This window comes from Xyrauchen texanus, chromosome 23, assembly GCF_025860055.1.
Source record: "Xyrauchen texanus isolate HMW12.3.18 chromosome 23, RBS_HiC_50CHRs, whole genome shotgun sequence".
NCBI lineage: Eukaryota > Metazoa > Chordata > Actinopteri > Cypriniformes > Catostomidae > Xyrauchen > Xyrauchen texanus.
Window position 1 is genome coordinate 17,710,435 of NC_068298.1, and position 20,955 is coordinate 17,731,389.

Below are 20,955 nucleotides of genomic sequence, written 5' to 3' on the forward strand. Positions count from 1 at the left end.
GGGCAGTGTTCATACATCAGGATTGTTGCTGATGAACAAGTACATTGTGCACTGGTCATGGGTAAGGCCAGAATAGCCCCTACGAAGGTTTTCGGCATACCACGCCTTGAGCTAACCGCAGCCACAGTTTCTGCAGCAGTAAGTCATGTTCTTAGGGAAGAGCTTGATCTGAAGGTAAATGAGGAGTTTTTCTGGACTGATTCCCAGGTAGTGCTAGGGTATATCAAGAACGAAGCTCGGTGCTTTCATGTCTTTGTAGCTAACAGTGTACAGAAGATAAGAGACTCTACAGATCCAAGACAATGGTTCTACGTGGAAACAAGTCAAAATCCTGCAGACTGTGCATCTAGGGGTCTCAAGGTGGCAGACCTGATGGACTCAAGTTGGTTGATAGGTCCCAAGTTCTTATGGGAACGAGAGATTAGCACTCATGAAAAATCCCCAGTGCTTCTTGTAGGTGACCCTGAGGTAAAGGTCCTGAAAACAGATGCCTGTGTAAGAGGAAGCTTCCTTGAAAGACTCTCAAGATTCTCAGATTGGAATACAGCCCTCCATACTATTGCTAGGATCAAAAGACTGGTAAACAAAGACAAGTCAGGGTTCATTAGTGTAGAGGAGAAAAAGAAAGCAGCTCTTGTGCTCATCAAGGCAGCACAAAGAGAAGCCTTTGAAGAAGAACTGAAATTGCTTAGTCAAAACCCTGCTAAGCTGCCAAAGAATAACAAGTTATACCAACTTGATCCCATCCTCCAGACTGAACTGCTTAGGATTGTAAATAGTCATCCGCTTACCACTAACACAATAAATGACCCAGAGTGTTGAGCCTTTGACGCCTAATCATCTGCTCACGATGAAGACCTCAGTGCCTCTTCCTCCTCCTGGCAAATTTGTCCATGAAGATTTGTACGCTAGGAAAAGATGGAGGAGAGTGCAGTACTTGTCGGAACAGTTTTGGAGCAGATGGCTCAAAGAATATCTGGCCAACGTAAGCCTCAGACAGCAATGGCACACGCCTAGAAGAAATGTTCATGTTGGAGATGTAGTAATTCTCAAAGAGGACAATGTTCCCAGAAATGAATGGAGGCTAGCTAGAGTCATTGAGACAAGTGTAGACGATGATGGGTTAGTGCGAAAGGTTAAACTCCAAATGGGACAAAGTAAGTTAGGAAAAAAGGGTGAGCGATTGACACCCATATCCCTTTTGGAGCGTCCAATCCAATAATTAGTAGTAATAGTTGAAAATAACTCTTAAAATATGAGTGAAACCTCAAAATAGGATTAGACGAATTAGTTTTGACATCTAAAATAGTTTAATTCAAATAAAGGTAAAATAACACTGATTGTGAAAGTGTTGAAAGATGAATGAAAGTTAAGTAAAAGCTTATAGAAAAATTGCAGGATTTATTTAATTTGATCGAAATATTACTGACATAAATCCTTGTAATTTTGGTGGCAGTGTAGCTGTCGCAGATAGTGTATTTTCTTGCTGAATATTCATCATCTTTTGAAAGTTTTTTGTTTTTGTTTGTTTTATAAATGTTGTGTAATACTTATTTGGGAATTGTATTTGATTTGCATGATAATTTGGCAATAGTGACACCTACTGGAGAAAATTAGTGACATAAGACGTACTGGTCATGTGATTTGATTATTTGCGTGAACTCGGAGAAGAAGCTGAGAAACATGAGGTGTTGCGCACGAATTAAGAGGTGTAAAATTGAGACGAGTGTTTGGTCAGAAAATGTCTCCTAATGTCTCCTGAATCCTGATTGGAAGGCACACGGTATGTTTGTATATATTGTTATCATTTATTTATAATTTAAGGTACTGTGTGTATTGATTTCAATTTAATAAGCTTTATATCGAACGACGTCATGGCAAAATCACTTCATCACGAATTTGATTGTAATTTTGGTTTATTTTCAGTTTTTTCACGGTGTCCATTTGATGTTTGTGATGTTGATTGTCCTGATTCTTGAGAGAAAGACATTAAATAAAGAAGACATCGAAGGCATCAGTTGAAGCGTGGTTTTTTCTGGTCTGGAGAAAACATTCAGGAGCTGTTATAATACATTTCATAATGTATACTGTAGATGTGCATGTGATAAAATGGTAGTGTGTGCTTAAATATATTTTAACATATATGTTGTATATATAGTCAAACATATGGGAATATGTATGAGCAATATACTGTATGTACACAATTCTGAGGAAATATATACTTTAATATGTAAATATTTATGTAATTATATATTATATATGTGTGTGTGTGTGTGTTAATGTGTTAAAAAATGTGGTTGTAGATTTTGTCCAACAGTTATAAATACTATGTGGAAAGCAAATATGTCACTGAATTTACATTTTATTTCTTCATTTGCCTGAATCTGTGAAGAATTGGGGACCTTTGTAGGGATATTGGGAATAGATTTTTAAGACATGGTGTATGTAAACCCATGCATTAACTAATGAAAGAGAAATGATTTGAGTGTTTCAATAAAGCTATTACATGTATAAATGTAGCACAGATTTGTCTTGTTACTGCTATATATATTTTATATTTGGATCAACATATAGCCATACACGGTTCATGCATATATTGCAGAATATTGAAAACAACAGATTAAGTAGTCCAACGTAAGTAATCCACAGTGAGGAATAAATCCAGCGAGCATTAGTCCATAGGAGAATAATCCAACAAAGGAACAGAACGGGGAGAGAGACAAAAAAAATAACAAGACTGGCAAAGAGGCAGGACTGTATAGACTGGGTAACTAAACAATCTGGGGATTCACACAACACAAACGATTCCCAGGACACTGCGGCCAACACACTATTGGGCGGAACTACGGTATCCAGGGATGATGAAATGCTCTCGGTTTCAAAAGAGCAAGACAGCACATCAGGTTTGCATTCTTAGGCCTGGGGCGATAAGAGATGTTGAAATCAAATCTGTGCCCAGCGAGCCTGTCTGGAACTTTTATGTTTTGCGGAATGGATATATTCGAGATTCTTGTGATCAGTCCAAACCATGAAAGAAACCCCGAAACCCTCCACCCAATGATGTACACTCACCCTGACAGCCAGTAATTCCCTGTTCCCAATTCCCGATATTTCCGTTTCGCTGGGGTAAGATGATGGGAAAAAAAGTGCAGTTTCTCCTTCGAAGGAGACCTTTGGGACAACATGGCCCCAACCCTTACCTCTGATGCATCAACTTCCACCACAAACTGACGAGACAGGACAGGTTTAACAAGAATTGGGAATGAAAAAAGCACCTCATTAACTTTCTGATTGCAGTATAAGCCTGCAAAGACCAGGCTTATATGTGTGAAATGTGTTTTTGTGGAGGTGAGACTTGTCAGAGGAGCGGCAACCTGGCTGAAATTCTGAATGAACTGCCAGTAGAAATTGATAAACCCCAGAAACTGCTGGACCACCTTACGTAAATCCGGGGTTGGCCAATCGGCAACAGCCTTTAAACAGGGTCCATTCGGATGCCGTCGGGTGAGAGAATGAATCCCAGGAACGGAACTAACCGTGCATGGAATTCACACCTTGACGAATAAACAATTCTCTAGCAGGCACTGTAACCCTTGCTTGATGTGCTGAACATGGTCATGCATATTTTGGGAGAAGATCAAAATATCGTCGAGGTAGACTGACACAAACCGACTGACCATGTCAGCGAAGCACATCATTGACGAGTGCCTGGAAGATGTCCAGTGTGCTGGAAAGGCTGAAGGGCATGACCATATATTCAAAATTCCCTGTCAGGGTGTTAAAGGCCATCTTCCATTCATCCCCCTCCCTGATCCGGACAAGGTGATAAGCACTTGCAAAGGTCCAACTTCATAAAGACAGAAGCTCCCTGCAAGAGTTTGAAGGTTGAAGAATCACGATTCTTTACCATGATGTCAATTAGACCTTGATAATCTATACAGGGAAACGAAGAAGAAACCCACCCCTGCCGGAGAAGAACAGGGATGAATTATGCTGGTTGCTAGAGAATCAGCAGTATACTTCTCCATGGCCTCCCTCTCAGGAGCAGAGTGCGAATACAGACAGCCCCATTGTGGAGAAGTGCCAGTTGCCAGGGTGTCACCACACTGCAACCTGGCTGGCAGAAGTGTTCTATTACTAGGGGATTTATCCAATGGAGTTTTGCTCAACAGTAACCCCTTTCCTACTGGTGAGCTACATAATTTAATGGACAGGATGCCACTGTATGTTCCATCCACAGTAAAGGCAGAGGCATCGGTAACATTCAAGAGCCATCGGTAACATTCCTTGGGAGATAGCCAAGCTCTCCCGATCTGTATGGGTTCCTCCTCCGACACAGGTTCAGATGACATGACCAGAGAAGGAGGACAAACGATAGTGGTGGCACACTCACAAGAAGTGACAGGCTTACGGTGTTGACGACGGTTGGCTAGACGTTTATCGACCCTGATCGCCAAGTCAATCAAATCTTCCAAGCGAGTAGGAAGGTTCATTGAGTAGATATCATCCTTCACCCAGTCAGAGAGACCATGCAGGAACCAGTCCCACAGCACTTGCTCATTCCAACCGCATGATGTGGCAAGGGTGCAAACTCAATCGAAAAGTCAGACATAGATCAGTCTCCTTGACGAAGATCCGACAGCACCGTTGCTGAATCAACATTTCAAATTCAAACCCACTAATATCCCTACCCGTACACCAACCCCACCCTGATCCAGAACGAACACCCTTGTGGTCCCACATAACAACACACACACAAAACAAAACAAAAACAAACAAAAAAACAGAAAACAAAAAGAAAATATAATAAACATATATAATTAAACTAAACTACACTCTCCACATCCCCTCCCAGAGAGTCCCATCAAAAAACTAAATAATTGCCCCATTTCTTAAAAAATAAATCCCAAAAACCCAGCCTTCTATTTACCCCTTCCTCAAAAGCAGCCACTCTCCCCATTTCCACACACCACTCTGTAAAAGAGGGTGCTCCAAATTTATGACTGCCCCATCACCAAAAATACAGAGTCTAGAACAAAGTAAAATTTGGGTGCTCAAAACATCACACATACTGTACAACTCTAAACTTTCAAACAGAATTGTTGAATGTTACCATACCCCCAATTAGCACACCCCTTATTTTGCAATGGCAAAATAGGGGGAAGAACTTCCTGTTCAATACAAAACCAGGTAGGGGCTCTCTCAGGTGGATGCGACCAATGAGCCAAATGTCTGAGACCGAATTCATAATAATAATAAAACAAAATCTTGGATAGGCCTAGCCCACCTTTGTCAATCAGCCTATGTAACTTATTAAAATGTAATCTGGGATGTTTACCATTCCAAATGAAGTACTTCACTATACTATCAAATTGCTTGAAATAAGAGAGGGAGACATCTATAGGGAGAGACTGTAACAAGTAGATACATTTTTGGAATACAATTAATTTTAATAACATTAACCTTCCCAATCATAGATAAATGTAATGAAGCTCACCTGCACACATCGCTTGAAAACCTTTTAATTAAGGGGTCAAAATTAACTAACTAAACTTAATGCCCTGTTTGGGCCACTGGTAGGCGCCCGGATTGAAAGCCATTACTGGGCAGTATGCTGTCAGAGTCAAAGTTTCGGATTTAGACCAATTGACTCTGTATCCTGAGAATTTAGGAATGAATAATTCTGTGGAGGCAAGGATAGATCTTGTGGGGTCAGAGACAAATAACAAAATATCACCTGCGTAAAGCAAAAGCTTATGCGCCATACCTCCTGCCACCACCCTTGGAAAATCCTCCTCCTTTCTTATCGTGGCTGCTAATGGTTCCAGGACAAGACAGAACGATAATGGGGAAAGAGGGCAACCTTGCCGGGTGCCCCTAACCAGAGTAAAATAATTTGAAATTAATCCATTTGTTTTTACCACCGCCACTGGGTGTCTATAAAGTAACTTAATCCATCTATTAAAAGTTTTCCCTAACACATATATTTCCAAAATCTTTAAAAGATAATCCCATTGTAACATATCAAACACCATTTCGGCATCAAGTGAGATGGCAGCAGTCGGAGTCTGATCATTCACCACTGACCACATGATATGAATGAAATTCCTAATGTTATCAGAAGAGCTACGACCCCGAATAAACCCATCTGATCTATATATATAACAGATGTCATAACTTTACTTAATCGTTTAGCCAGAAATTTTGACAATATTTTAACGTCTAGCTGGATCAGGGAAATTGGACAGTAACTCTTACACTCACTTGGATCTTTGTCTTTTTTAAGAATCAGACTGATCCGGGCTTGTGTCATGGTTGGCAGAAGCTTTCCATTCTGTGGAAATTGGAGCCAGTTCTGTAGCATAAGATCTAAAAAGCTCGGCGGCAAAGCCATCTGGCCTCAAAGCCATCTGGCTAACTAATAATATCAGTTGACATTTTGAAACAACACTTAATGCACAAGTAAGCCTAATTTTAACTGCAGCATGACTGTTTTGTCTCCCAAACAGACATTAAAAAAATCATAATTTTTCATATGAATCTACCAAGGAGGTCTATAATACCTGGAAATAATATTTAATCTAATAATATTTGCGATTTAAATGTTGTTTTTGTTGAAATTTCATTTCAATTTCATTTACGTTTATGCGTTCATTTACTTTTATGAACTTCCATTCAAGTTGGATGTGTGATATTCCTACTTGATATCGCGACCATAAATGCATTCCATTCCCCAATATTCGGAATATGCCGTTTAAGGAAACTCTCATTAGAGATGTTTAATAAAGTCTTTAGTTCAGGCAATGGAGGAATCAGGAGAAAACAAAGCAATTTCAAGGTCAGTTCTTTATTTTCCCCATCCTTTCTTTTGGAACGGCGGTAACCGTCATTATAAATAAATGTAAACACATATAATTTAGCATTCTCTGGCTGCTGTACTCTCCGGTCTCTCTCTCCTTCTGATGCTGTGGCGTGGCTCTTAAGTCTCCCTCCGCCATCACTATAACGAGAGACAGGTGTTAAAGATCATTGTGAACCAGGTGGTGAGCCTTACCACACTCTCTCTCCCGCAGACCGACACATGACCACACCCCCCATGCCACAAGATGTCTCGTAGCAACCCAACTGATAAACAATGCTGCAGCGCTAGCATTTGTGCAATAGATGTACGATTATTAAAATTGAATATAATGTTTTATACACCTGTTTCTGCAGGCTTTTGTTAAACAAGCTTTCATATCATGTAATGTGGAAACAAACTCATTTATCGATATTAATTAATAAAGTGAAAGTTTATGTGTAGTGTCGACATGTATGGAGATGAGAATTTCTGCAAGAGCCTACAAGTTGTAATTCTGACTTAATTCTGAATTCCATTGCACTTTTCCTAGTAGGAAGTTGTAAAATCCAACTTTTCGAGTTGAATAGAATACAGCACTACTTTTCAAAACTTGATCTGACACTGACTGCTCAAGCAGCCTAATTTATACTTAGAAGACTCCTAATGTTGCTATAGCAATGCAAAAAGCAATTACCAATTTACTTGAAGTGAAAATCAGTCCTCCTGTCCTGTTTAATAAATTAAGCAATCACATGGTCATGCAGAGCATCTAATGTTTTTAAATCCATAAGGATCTTTCTCAACGGCAATACAAGCAGTGATGACAGCCGACTGGTCAGCAAGATCTTGCGCTCTTCTCTTTCAAATTACATACATCACTTAAATGTATGTAATTTGGGTGATTGCATGACTCAAGGCCAGCAAGAGGGCCTCGACTGGGAAATATCCTAAAGACTACACCCACAAGAACAAATAAATCAATCTGATTGGCTGATGAATCTGACAATCTGACTTTAGCTGCACATTCATTTGCCCTGTTGAGGGATTCTGAATGCCTGACGGGGTGGAGCTCAGACTTACGCACTGCTTCGGGCATGTGATTGGTGAAACAGTTGTCACACTTGTAAGCATCAAGGAATAAATTCTGACTGTATAAAATTTGCGTTTTTCTCTATTTGTTTGTATATTAATTAAGAGTGGAAAGCAATTAAAAATACATAGGCAAAAGGGTGATTAAGAATGAAAGGTGAAAATATTGAAAATATTTATTTATTTATTTGGCATGTTAAGCCAGCAGAGAAGGCTTTGCTGGCCCTGAGAATTCACCACTGTTGTAGGCAAGGCCTTAATTACCTCACTAAGCTCCTCCAAGGTTATCTCAGAATCAAGAAAGTTTTTTTGCTCTATTATCAGTATAGGGAGTTCTAATGGTTCCATAAAATGTATACTATCCTCGTCAGTAAACGAAGACATGGAACTATGGAGATCAAGATAGAATTCTTTAAAAGCATTATTAATATCAATTGAAGAAATAAATATCTTACCACCAGTAGATTTCACTGAGGGAATGGTAGAAAAAGAATCTCTCTGCTTTATATATCTAGCCTACAGCTTCCCTGCTTTGTCCCCAGAATCAAAGTATAACTGGCTTGCCCTGAATAGCCAAAACTCCAACTTACGCAACAAAATAGTATTATATCTGTTTTTTCAGTCTCTGAGGCCATCAGATGAATTCATCTCAGTGCTTCATCTCTGCCTCGGCACTTTTAATATTTCCTTCCAAATCCAAGAGTTCTTGTGCTTTGGATTTTTTGATGAATGAGGCATACTGTATGATCCGACCCCTAAGAACTGTCTTAAAGAGCAACATGCAGGTTGGACACCCATATATAGCATAGTGTATGTTGATGATAAAACAACTAGATTTTCTGAACTGGAGTAATATATATTTAGCCATTAACGATATTTTGAGATAAATTGTGATAAAATAACTTCAGCGTCTATAAAGCACTAACCGGAAGTGACGATGGCCGAGGGAGTCTGGTCAAGCTCAAGCTCAGGTTACAATGGATGCGAATGAAGAAACCGAGTTCTCTGGTGTGGACGAACATGCCTATGATGGCATTGTGCAAACTACTAAATTCATTTCAGAAGGCAGACAGTTACGTTACGACAACCTGTCCTAAAGCTCAGTCTCTCTCCCTCTCTCTGTATTATTATACTAAATAAATATTAAACATTTAATATTATAAAAAATATATTATATAAAAATATTATACTATTATTATTACGAAATTACACAAATTAAGAGTTAAAATAATTAAAAGTAAGACTTACTCTGCTAAGTGCTCGTTTTCGTTGCACAGAATGTCTGCTAACGTTAGCACTTGGTCCTCCAGTCCCGCCCGCACCAAAATCCTGTGTAAAATTTGACGGTGGACTTGATTCCATCGAGTGCACAGAGGGAACAGCATCAGTAATCAGCCTCACGTGGTCCTTACTCCGAAATCCCATCCGAGACTCCAACAAATCTCCAGGTCGATAATTCTCAGGAGTGAAATGTGCGCCACAAACGACCGAGTGTGTGGTAACAGACGCGGCAGTGAAGTCTGCTCTCTTCACCTGCACAAAACGCACCCAAGACCGAAAAGCCTTGTTTTTTCTAGAAGGAAAATTATGGACACGATATCCTGACAGGCTGGAATTCGTGCAACCAGCACAAACACAATAATTTACCATTATGGCTTCTCTAAAACTCGATCTAAAACTTTCTGTCTCTCACTACTGCTCTAACTACATCAACACCCAGCAATGAGAGAGCTGACCGCGAGCTCTTTTATTTGCCTCGCCCTACGTCATATGACACGTTGCTATAGCGGGAAAGGCGTATTCCAGAGCCTAGCACATTTTCATCAAAATCTCTACATCAAATGAGATTTCATTAGTAATTTCTACATATGTGTTTTTAAAAGACCTCTGCAGACAATATAAAGTATTAATTCAGTTATAAATTCAACCTGCATGTTGCTCTTTAAGTGCCTCCCAAGCCACGCCCACGTTAGGACCAGTTGGTCTTCATATAAACATTGATTTCAGCCTTTAACGTTTGTTGAAAATCAAGATTTTGCAAAAGGGATACATTTAAGTAAAAATTATATGATTTCTTTTTCTCCGTATGTGAAAACACCTCTAAACACCAGGGTGTGATCTGAGACTAAAATGTTTCCAATTGAGCAATCCACTACAGATGAAATGAGGGACTTAGATATCAACAAAAAAATCTATTCTAGAATAAATCTTATGGACTGATGAAAGAAATGTATTGTCCTTACCAGACGGGTTCAAAAGTCTCCAAATATCTGTAAGACCAAGATTTTTACACATCATTTGAAGCATCAATGTTGCTCTAGGGGTCTTACACACTTTTCCTTCACTATGATTAATGACTGAGTCCATCAAAAGATTCAAGTCTCCTCCCAATATTATATCATGAAGGGTGCCAGTGGCTTGTAAACATCCCTTCAAGATCTATAAAAAAGCCCTGATCATCAGCGTTAGGTGCGTAAATATTAGCAAAATCTACCTTTGCCCCTGAATTTATCCTAAAACAATAATGATTCTTCCTAAGTTATCTTTAATCTGTTTGAGACATTTGAATTGTAGATGTTTACTTATCAATATAATGACACCCCTGCTCTTACTTGAGCCAAACAAAACATGTCCACCCCATATCTTCCCAAATTTTTCAGCTTCCTGCGAGGAAAGATGTTTCTTTAAGAAACACTATGTCATATTTTTTACTTTAAGAAAATAAATAACCTTCCTTCTTTTATGAGGTGCCCCAACCCATTCACATTCCATGTGGAGATAATCCACTCATATTAACATTTGACATGTTAGAAATATTATAAATATTAGATTTTGTGTAAAAAATACAATTATAAAGACCACATTCCCCATTAGGGCAACCATCAAACCCCAAAATTCCCCCCGACTCAAACAAAGAGAAAAAAGAAAAACATGCACACTAACCCCGAGCATGAAAGCACCAACCAGCGTCCATCCCTCTAAACTCAAACAGTCCATGTACGCTTACGATAGTCCCCGCGACAACTTTGCCATTGGATTGCTCAAGTCCAGTGCTTTAATACACATTTTGTGAGACAGAGTTGCATAACAGAAAATAATCTATAAAACAAACTCCAGCCAAAAGGCAAAATAAACACAAAGAATGTGTAGATTAATACACAAATCTGTATCGAAGGTTTGTTTCTCCACAAAACCAACTCCAGCCACTAGTGGAACAAGCACAAAAAAAAACAAAACAAAAAACATTCAGTTTCCTCAGACAGTCAAACGAATGTTCAGTGAGCAGGCTGTTCAAGAGTGCCGCAGATGACTCAATCCTTCCAATGTCCTGCAAAAAACACTCCACAAAACAAACTCCATCCAACATGAGGCATAAGCACAAAGAACGAGCAGATTCATCCACAACTGTCCCAAAACTGTCCACAAACTCCAGCCGCTAGGTGGAACCAGCACAAAAAGAAACAAGAAAGGCGCCCAGCTTCCTCGGACGGTTAATTGTATGCCCAGCGAGCCAAGCTCATATGGGGGCAACACGAGAAACACACCATGACTTCCTCAGTCCATTGATTTTATGAAAGACATTGCTTGTTGTGGTCATGTAAATATTTTGCGGCCATCCTTAGTATCTGTTCTCAACTTGGCCAGAAACATCAGAGCAAAAGCGATCCTCTGTCGATGCAAGAGTTTCTTGAATGAGTGTTACTACACAAAACAAACTCTAGCCACTAGGCAGAACCAACATAAAAAGAAACAAAATGTCTCCCAGCTTCCTCAGAGAGTCAAGTGTATGTACAGCTAGTCAAGCTCACTTGGGGGCCACATGAGAAACATCAAATGGTTTACTCACCCCAATGTCTCTATGAAAGAGCTGTGGACATGTAAATACTTTGCGGCCATCTGTAGTGTCTATTCGCAGTTTGCCTACAAACATCAAAGCAAAATCGACCTTCCGTTGATATAAGAGTTTCTTACATTCCTTGAATCGATCATGTTTCTCTCTTGTCAAATTCACAAAGTCTGGGAGCAAGAAAATGTTGTGGTTCTTCCAAGAGAGCTTTCCTTTGCTCCTCGCCTCACATAACACAAGATCTTTATCGGATGATCTCAGAAATTTGGCCAGAATTCATCAGTGCCTGTCTCCCTCTGTAAGCTTGTTCGATTTCCAGCTTTTGGCCTGTTATGTTGAGCAGACTCTGGAAGAGCTCATCAATGGATTTCACCATATCTCTGTCTTTCTCATGCTTAGGAATTCCAACAATTCGGACATTGTTCCGCCGATTACAATTCTCCAAATCCTCCTGTTTTCCCAAACGGGTTCCAAGTCTGTCTTGGTCGCTAGCGGGTTAGCAGCTATTCCCTCTCTGATTACTCCAGATAATCGACCCATCTCTCGATATCCTCAATTGTTGTAACCAACTCAGAGAATTTTGCCTCCATCGCCGTAATCGATCGCTGTATTACAGCAAGATCTTCCAGGTCCGCTACGATTTTTTTCAGCATTACAGACATGCTCGACAGTTGCTGCTGAATTTCTCCAGCCGCACCATACAAACCAATTCCCTGGTCTGCGACCCTATATGAGGTATCAGCTTGAGCACATAAGTGTCTTTTAATATCTCCAGAGCCAGAGGATTTTGAATTCTTTGACATGTTTACCTCTTAGAACTGTTATGTTATGTGCTGGGAGTCCAAGCATTACCAGCTTAAACTAGCTAAGACTAGGATACCACCTTAAGCTGGTTTAAGGTGTTTTTTTTCCAGCAAAGAGATTCAATTAAATAAAGTACAGAGTTAGTTACAAAGCAGTCTCAGCCTCAAGCTGTGCAAGATTAGTTGCACAAGTAACCCCTAGTGTGAACTTTACATCAAATTTAAGTAAACTTTTAACTAAAAATACTAAATGAACACACTTGACATACTGTAGACATGCACTTCTGTTGTCAAAAGATTAATAAAGGACAGGGAGCTTAAAACTGAAACTCCTATGAGAATGAAGGGGTTAATGTACCATCTGAATGAATTATGGAAACCAGTTTTTGAGGCGCACGCATGTCCGTAAAAGACTGCATGTATACAGGAGTAAAGCAAAAGCATCTCATGTAAACCCACAAACTAATTTCGAGCCTTAAACAGCTTTCTTGCAATAAATGCTTTATGGTGTCCATGTAATAGTCATTGACACTGACACTGCTAGGTTGGGGCCCACATTTTTTTTTGCATTACCTTATCTATTACACAACAGTTTTTCCTGACAGCCAAACTCCAACATACTGTAGCTGTGCTAGTTTTGTTTCACATCTGTCATGTCACTTTACAGTCTCCATCTCACATAATAAAGTATTTCAACTCATTCTAATGTTTCATATTAATTAATTAATTTGCTAATTAGTTGTGTAATATGTGGGATAATGTACAATCAGTCAGCTAGAAATTACTGCACAATAAACCCTTTTAGGATGACACAAGTGAACACCTTTTAGGGTATATTTTCTGATAATGACCAGCTGACAATGCGCCATCCCAGAAACCTTTTACAATAAGGTTGCATTTCTAAACATTAGTTAATGCCTTAGTTAACATTATCTAAAAATGAACAACAGTTATTTACAGCATTTATTAATCTTGGTAAATGTTAATTAATACATATACAGTTTTAAAACTTTTCTTAACATTAAATTGATATATAAGTTAATATTACTTAACACATTAGCTAACGTGAACTAACAATGAACAACACCCTTTTACAGCATTTATAAATCTTGGTTTATAAGGTTGCATTTGTTAACATTAGTTGTAGTTAACATTGGTTAATGCATTAGTTAACATGAACTAACAATGAACAAAACTTATTTACAGCATTTATTAATCTTGGTGAATGTTATTTAAAAAATATACTAACACATTTCTTAACATTAAATTGGTGTATAATTTAACAATATTTAATAAATTAGCTTTTACATTTATTAATCATGGTTTATGTAAATTTATAGATATATAGTTAATGTGAAATAACAAGGAACAGCGCCTCTTTACAGTGCAAAATGAGAAAGTGAAACTCTTGTAAATTGAAAACCCTTTGATTATCATCAATTAATGCCTCACTGATGTTTATTGACTCATTAATGATAATTAAGTATTTATTATGCTAATTTATGAACCTTATTCTAAAGTGGAAACCATCTGAACATCAATTAATGCGTTACTAATGTTTGATGACTCTTAATTAATGATAAATAATGATAATAAAGTATTTACTGTATTTGTGAACCTTATTGTAAAGTGTAACATATTTCAACATCACTTTATGTGCTATTAATGTTTGTAGGCTCATTATTTAACAATACATTTTTGACAGTTCATGTTAGCTAATATATTAAGTAATTTTACTTTATACACCTTTTTAATGTTAAGAAATGTGTTACTGTATGTATTAATTAACATTTACCAAGATTAATAAATGCTGTAATAAGTGTTGTTCATTGCTATTTCATGTTAACTAATGCATTAACTAATGATAACAAATGCAACTTCATTGTAAAGTGTTACTATTATCCCTTGCTTGCACAAATGGCTATGGAAAGTAAAGTTTGTTCTGAGAACTTTAAACGTGGGCTCAATTATTCAAATATTTTGGGACCACTGTATGACTAATATTATGACTAATCATAAGCTTAATTATGTTGTGTGGCTCAGAGGCACATAAAGCATCTCTGCAAATAGATGAATCTGCACCCCTGTTACCACTTACTGAGACACTGCAACATTTACAGCTTCTAATCTCTCCCTCCATGCCCTCTGTCTGCACAGTACGTTACAACCAGTGAGGTGCTCAGTTCTCTGAGGCCAAAAATAAGCTTGTACAAATGGCTCAGGGACTCTGATGAGCAACACGGGCCCCATGCAGAGTTCACAATGCTGGGACCTCTGCAATGTACTTACATCCCCTGGGCGAAGATGATCCCATAATCGATTGCACTGAACAGGCATCACATTTTTATTACCAGTGTGGGCAGATCCTTCACCATAGCCTCTGATCTAATTGGAGATGTACCAATTTCCAGCAGCACTGGCCTGGTAGAGAGACACACATCACTGCTGAAATCAATGATGCTATGTATTAATCAGCTTCTCTTCCAACGAGCTCACCATAACCATGCCAAACTGCCTTGCTATCACGCCACAAGGCTAGTCACAGAATCAGCCCCCAATCTGCACAATTCTGAGGCCAAATAATTAATAGATGTGCCTATTTCACCCCAAAACAAAAGGAGAAAACGTGCACTTCCCTTACAAAAAAAATAAAAAATACTGCAGTGGTACAGTGATGTGTCAGATGATAATTCCTTGATACACCCCCCCGTCTCTAAGTAAGTAAGTACAGATGCCCTCAGAGACCTCAGATGCCCTAGAACAGACTGACAGAGTTTGTTTTAAAAATGGTGGTGAATTCAAGGCTAACAGAGGGTCAAGCTATTCTAAGAATTAAGTGTCGTAATTAAAAGCGTTTTCAGTGATGTAGTCACTGTTGCTCATGCTATTAGCTGAAATAACAGTTTGTTGATTGCACCATAAGAGGTTGTCATCCAAACCCCACCTCAGCAATGAAAACTCCATTTCAGACTGATTGGCACTCTTACAGTGGGACTGATGGCTGGTGTTAATTACTTTGAAATTAATAATTCAGCCATATAATGAATGAAATCACAAGCCCACAGTCAATAAGAGAGCTCCATCTGAGAAGATAACACCTTCCCAGAGGGGGATGGGGGAGATCAAGACCACTTAGAGTGGAATTGGACATCAGACTTGGCTGTACTCCAACATGCTGATTCAGATTCAGGGGGAGAGACATTGAATAATAAACTGCTAAAAATAAAAAAAAATAAAACCTATTGATCTATTCATCAGAGCATGGTCGCCATCTAGTGGAAATTCGTATCAACCTTCAGTCTTGACTTTCCTGATGAATAAGGGAATTGCATCGCTATTGCCAACTGTCTCTATTTTATAACATTATCATCATCTGAAAAAAAAAAAAAGGTCTAGTGGAGTAATTTCATTACCAGAGCTACTGTATGTATGACAGTCTTGCACAGGAATGAGACTAAACATGGAGATGAAAGTAGTTCCAATGATCTGTCAAAGCTAAATGAGGAGTAAAATACTAGTAATAGAGTTAATTGTGAAGAGAAAATTGTAAACTTTCTTTTCTTGTCTTATTACTCTCGGTTGGGTCAGAAATTAGCAAAAGCTTGGAGCAAAAATGTGACAGAAATGACAAAAATGGCAATACCACAGATATTTAAATAGATTTTCATTTTGCAATTTGTAACAAAAATTTGATAGATTTCATAATATTCTATTCTAGACCTGTTGTGAGTTTAGCTTTGACAACACTGAATGTGATGGAAGCACTCCCAACTCCAAAAGTTGAAATAGCCATTACAATAATATCTGCCTTGATAGTAGACAGTTGAAAGCTGAATAATTTAGTGCAATGGCATAGGTTTGGTTTGAAAGTTGATATGGACATATAAGGGATAACATTCACAAATGTTGGTATTAGGAAATTGGGGGAAAGTGTGGGATAATTTCACAAAATAAACACATTAAAGGGAGAATGAAACATTGAAATTTCCCCCCAATTTCTGCTTTCCAACTCCCCTCACTCCTACATGATCTATTCTCATATTGCTTATATACACATATAAGCAGAATCCTCCATTTGGCTGCATGCAAAACTCAGAACATTTTTGATTTAGACAGGAAACATTTGCATTTGAAAAGTCTGCATGTTCAAATCTATACATTTCAAGGATCGTATGTAAAACGCCTATGGAAATCCACTCCTGTAATCCTGTTTTTTTTTTTTATTTTTATTTTTTTCAAATCTTACAATGACTGTGATTGGTGCTTCCTGACAAGCACTGATAAAAGTCACAGGTGCCACATGATAACACCATTTATTTGCTCCTTCAGAAGAGGTAGAACAATTATTTCCACATGAATAATTGTACTAAGGACTTTTAATAGGTTTTAAAATAAAAACAAAAAAAGAAATCCAGCATAAATTTAATAATTTGTTTTGTGTGGAAAGATTTTCTGATTGTTGGTACATGTCTCCATCAATCCCTACCTACATCTACGCCTATGATCTAACATAAAGATTTGGGGGCAGTGGTGGTGACTCAGGGTTACTGACCAGAAGATCGGGGGTTCAAGCCCCAGCACCACCAAGATGCCTCTGTTGGGCCCTTGAGCAAGGCTCTTAACCCTATCTGCTCCAGGGGTGCTGTATCATGGCTGACCCTGCACTCTGACCCCAGCTTAGCTGGGATATGTGAAAACTAATAAACTTCACTGTATATATGCAAAAAACTGTGTATAATGTGTGACCAAAATAAAGGATTCTATTCTCTTCTTCTATTCTAAAAACTGGACAATGACTTAAAATGTGTTTTTATAGTGTTATGATCTTGAGCACAATTTGCTGCTACTTTTGTATTGAATGTTCATTTGATTATACAGTAGGTAACAGTCGTAATTTTTCACATATATAATTTATTTCAGTTAATTTATTTATTATTGAGACATGGCATAAATGGATAACAGACTGTGGTTTTATATGGTTAAAATATCTCATAATGGTTCGTTTAAAGGCTGGATAAAGGGTAAAAGGTTAAATATTGCCACTTATTTAATTATTATTATTATTTTAATATCAGAAGATACAATATCTGACACTGCTGTTTCGCAGAATTGCATTTGCCACAGTTATCTGTTTGACAGTCAAGTAGGCAGGTGTACTTTGAAGCATTGGCTCAGATTATTTCTGGACTGAATTTATTTATTTTGTTCTATTCCCATATATTTTGCTACAGGCCTTCGCAGGTAAGACCTTCAAAACTATTCGGACTTCTGAGCACTGGCAAAGAATATTAAAGCATGTTTGGCATTCACGCTCTACATTTCTGAGGGTTAATAATAATCAATACATATTAGTCTCTAACTCTTTTACCGAAGCCCCGGGTTCATTGTTCCTTGATGGGGAGAAAGCAGATGGTATTTTATCAAGACGGAAGTGGGCAAACACAGGATGGTTTGAGGAGTTTCTGAAGGGGAATGTGGAGAGGGAGTGTATAGAAGAGAAGTGTGTCTTTGAGGAGGCCAGAGAAATATTTGAAAATGATAAAACGATAGTGAGTAGACATGTTATGGTTCGCCATTCATAATCAACTTACAGTATGTAATGCCATAAATGTGTTGTTGGTCCATGTTTTTCAGATGGAGTTTTGGGTGAGTTATGTTGGTAAGTCTTTGATTAATTATTTACAGTCATATTTACTTAAACTCATATGTTGTAATTCAGTTGGTTGTGTCAGTGTCTGCTATACCCAAGGACAAACAGAAGATCTCAGATTTTAAGAATTTAATAGACAAATACTACAATATTTCTGGATTTCAATTTTTTAAATTGTATACATTTATAAATAATAATTATATAATAACATTAATTGCCTATTTATATATTATTATAATTTCAACTGTTGACAAATGATTCTGTCTTTAAGATGGGGACCAGTGTAAACCGCCACCTTGTCAGAACCAAGGCACATGTGAGGACCAGATGGGCACATACACCTGTAAATGCCTGCCAGGCTTTGTTGGCAAAAACTGTGAAATAAGTTAGACAAGAGCTCGCATTCTTCAAGCACACAGTTAGAATCCACCTTGTTTAGTGATAATAAATCATGATCACACAGTTATAAAGTTCCCAAAGATAAAGGACAGGATCCTTTGTGCTGTTTATCAGTGACTGCCAGACAGTGTAACATTGATAACAGTGGCTGTGAGCATTTCTGTGTGCTGTTGGAGTCTTGTAGAACAGAGTGTCAGTGTGCATCTGGATACAAACTCATGGAAGATGGGCTCTTGTGTCAACCGATAGGTGATTAAATTCCTAATCCGACAATGGTGTGACATTTTTGAGTTATATGATGAAGTGTTTTACTGAACAATTCACATAGCACACAAAAAAATGTAGTACAACTTCAATCTTGTTTGTATATATGCGCAGAAAAAATTGCAGACTGTGTGCAGATCACTCAGGGGAGGATCCATGTAATAGGGTGGAGTCAGTCACCAGACGTGGGCGAGGCCTGCTCTATTGTGACGTCACTTTAGAGCAGATACGAAAACCATTCATTTTGACACATTGTTTTTGATTAATAGAAATTTAAGAAAGAGGAGTGGGTGGACTTTTAACATTGTAGGGTGGTTATATACACACACTGCCGACTCACATTTAGGTACAAACCATGTAAAATGAATTTTGCATAGTAGGTCCCCTTTAAGAATAATAAATCAGCTTTATAGGTTCATACAATGCAAGTAAATGGGTGCCAAAATTGTGAAGCTCCAAAATCCACATAAGGGCAACATAAAAGTACCCTTGACGACTCCAGTGGGTAAATCCATATGTTCTGAAGTGATATGATTAGTGTGGGTGAGAAACGGATCAATATTTAAGTCCTTTTTCCTTCTTCTGTTTTTGGTGATTCACATTCTTCATGCATATCACCCCCTACTGGATAGGGAGGAGAATTTATGACAAAAAGATGACTTAAATATTGGTATGTTTCTGATCTACACATCTATCATATAATGTCTGAACACATGGATTTAACACTGCTAAAAATCATAATTTGTGTTCTTCAGAAGAAAGTAAGTCATACACATCTGGGATGCCAGGAGGATGAGTGAATCATGGGAGAATTTTCTTTTTAGGGTGAACTATTCCTTTAACATGCTTTTCTCAATGGGTCATTCCTGAGAAACAGTGTGTTTCTGAAAATTTCAGGATTGTGCCCATTTGTGCCTATACAATTAAAATAAATAAATAAATCTTATTTTCCAGGTCCAAAGTACCAGGAATGTAACCACTATATGCATTGGGGTACCAAAGACAAATTATGCATTTTCTCAGAAAATGCATAGACCATGAAAGAAAGAAAGAAAGAAAGAAAGAAAGAAAGAAAGAAAGAAAGAAAGAAAACATACACTTTATAACCCCAAACTAAGCCTCTACAATCATGACATTGCCCTGTTGAGGCTACACACATCTATCCACTACACTGAAATGGTGTGGCCTATCTGCCTGGGACCCATGGACTTCTCAAACTCTCTGCTCCAGTCTGGAGCTCTTGCCACCATCAGCGGCTGGGGCCGGCTGCTCTTCCAAGGACAAACGGCAGTAACTCTACAAAAGGTTCAGTTGCCCTATATGGACAGAACAGTATGTAAGGAGAGCAGTAGTGACCTAATTACATACTTTATGTTCTGTGCTGGCTATTCCAATAATCCTAAGGATTCATGTCAGGGGACAGCGGGGGGGCCCATGCCATGCATCACCATAGCATCTGGTTCCTAACTGGTATCATCAGCTGGGAAGAAGAATGTGCCATGAAAGGGAAGTATGGAGTGTACACACAGGTCGATAACTATTACCGTTGGATCCAGCATGTAATGGGTGTTACTAAAGGAGTACAACTTACTAATGTGGATCAATGACATCAAGATGTGGATCTTGAATGCATGAAATTTTAATGTCCCAATATACTGTCTTAGGTCAACATACTCTATGATAATTAATGTTAAACAAGATAAATATTTAGTCTTATTTGATGAAAGATAAGTACATGGAAAATGTAATATATGTGACAAAGATTTTGAAGGTAAATAAAGTTGGTGTTTGTTAGTAAATTAAATAAATATCTATCAACTCTAATTAAACCTTATTCATGCTAGTGCCATCTTTGGGAATGACAACAAGTCTGTGAGAGGGATAGACTTACCATCTCTTCAATGGCACGAACAGTATAAAGCTGTATTAAGCTCATAGATCTCATCTGATTTTCCATAAATCATGTTGTCTGGAGTTCTTTGAATACTAAATGTTCTTAGACAGATGTTTAATCAATGTTTTGCCTGCGGAACGATCCAGAAACAATTTAAACTGCAGTACA

The 20,955-nt window shown here is 38.1% G+C and overlaps 1 pseudogene; it reads left to right on the forward strand.

Annotated features, from left to right (window-relative positions):
* Positions 1-850: 850 nt before the first annotated feature.
* On the forward strand, positions 851-20,500 carry LOC127663449 (coagulation factor IX-like; annotated as a pseudogene).
* Positions 20,501-20,955: the final 455 nt, after the last annotated feature.